Below are 2,123 nucleotides of genomic sequence, written 5' to 3'. Positions count from 1 at the left end.
TGCAGGCACTCCATAGCAATTGAAGGATTGTCCACTTGAAAGTGATATTTTCAAGAACGATGGGTGCCCATGGAAACATATTTTGTGGGCAAAGCTGGGACACTCCCCTTGAATTTAGAAATGGATTTTTCCAGGTTATTGAAAGCACTGAATGTGTTCAGTGAATCACCACAAAGCTATTTAGCCCAGGTGTTTCTGTAATTGTGATACACTGGGAAAAAACACTCAATTCAGTATCTCTCAAGCTCACACTTTCATCTGTTCAGGGTGGCGGATTGGTGCTAGCATAGTGGATTGTAATATAAAACATGCAAAGGCCCAGGCTGACTTCAAAGAGAGTGAAAGAGTTTTTCCTGTAATATCTATGCTGCTTTGTTTTTCCACAATAGACGGATTTCTTAGCTTCTGCCTCGGTAAAAAGATACTATTCAGAAAGAGAGATTTTCCATAGCTGGATTTGAATCTGCAAGTTTCCCACATTGTGCCATTAAGAGCACGGCCAGCCACATATTGTAAAAGAGTGGTGATGCGCACAAGAATCAGGGTTGTAAAGGGCTAGGAGACATTGCTCGGTTCTCAGTACCAAGCAGGTACAGGTTCTGTACATCTTAAAGGTTCTGAAAAGTAGCAATCATCTGGGAGGGAGGTAAATGTGAAGGGCTTTCTCTGTGTCCAGTGTGTGTGTGAGGGGGAGGGGGAGGGGAAGAAAGAAGGAGGAGTATTGTAGGAAGGTTTTTGGCTCTCATTTCAAGAACAGAGATCTCACATTTCCTCGAGATGGATTGTTACGTTGGCCTAATCTCTTCTGAGCCTTAGCGATGTTACTATTTTTGCTTTCATTCAATGCTCCAAAAGTTTCCAAAGTCAGAACAGATTTTTTTGTTAAAGGTTACCTTATGATTTCTGTTTTTCCAAAGCATTCAAGCTTGAGTGTGGGAGAGGGGAAAAATTGAGATGAAATTTCAACCGATTATAATAAGTGGCAACCTCAAAGAAGCAGCATCGCTGTTTGTTGACAAATATTTACTGAGTGTTCTATGGGCCCACAGAATTGTGCTAAGGAGTTAAAAGGGAACATGAGGGGACAGTTTCTTTTCTTTGGAATTGCCTTTTTAACAGCCATGAATTCACAGGACCCGATGCTAAAATCTCTCTGCTTCAAGTCACTAAATTTTGTCAGCAGAGGAAGGGACTTTGAAAAGAGTCATAGTGCATGCGATCAGGGAATACTTTCTAAGATTCGTATAAGGAAATGGTTGATTTTGAATGCTTTCCTTGTCAAAAGTCTCTGCTCCTGTTTTTGGGTTTCATTCATCCAGTGAGTTGTGGCTCCTCACTCGGGAACACCCTCTTTCTCTCCACCATTTCTCCCATGTTTCCTTTGCAATCCTGTATTTTTCACTCACCATCAGGTCTCACTCACGCTTTCCTGGAAATATGTCACCACCAGGATTTCATGTGTGAAGACCTAAGACACTTCATTTTTGGATGATTATAGCTTCCAGTCTCCTTTTAAAAGAGGAGCGGAGTGTATTTTTCATTTTCCCCAGTTCTGCCCTTTATTTTAAGCATGGTAAGGTCATGTGACTAACATATCCCAGCACTTTCTAGCCTACTCAAACAGCACATCATCACCACCTGTTACTACAGCTGTTCCAGTTCTTTTTGGTGAGTTACTGAATGGCTGCTGCACAGATTCATTCGGGATGGATGAGGTGTCTGGCATATGAAACTTCTGGGTAGCTAAGTGGCTATTTCAACTCTCGTTCATGAGGAGATATTCTCTTCCCTGCAGGTCTTTCTAGGAAGATCTCCTTTGTGGGGAAGGAGTCACCTAAAGTTTAATTACGTTCTTGCTCACTGCCCATGTATTAAGGAGAAGTGTGTTTTTTCTTTGCCTTTCTGAAGAAGTGAGGAGATGTACCACGGCTCTATATTGCCCCTCTCCTGTTTGATCCAAATGGTTTATTTCAGTCTTACAAATCAGTAGCCCTCCCATGCCTAAAAACATTCAGGCCGGTAAGAGTGTAAATAGGGGTTGTGGGGGGTGGAATGTTGGTATTATTTGTTGGATGTTATTGCACTCATCCTTTTAGATTCAGACTCTCTCCTTACCTGAGTTT

Source organism: Tachyglossus aculeatus, chromosome 11 (genome assembly GCF_015852505.1).
Source record: "Tachyglossus aculeatus isolate mTacAcu1 chromosome 11, mTacAcu1.pri, whole genome shotgun sequence".
Taxonomy (NCBI): Eukaryota; Metazoa; Chordata; class Mammalia; order Monotremata; family Tachyglossidae; genus Tachyglossus; species Tachyglossus aculeatus.
This window is presented reverse-complemented; position numbering follows the sequence as displayed.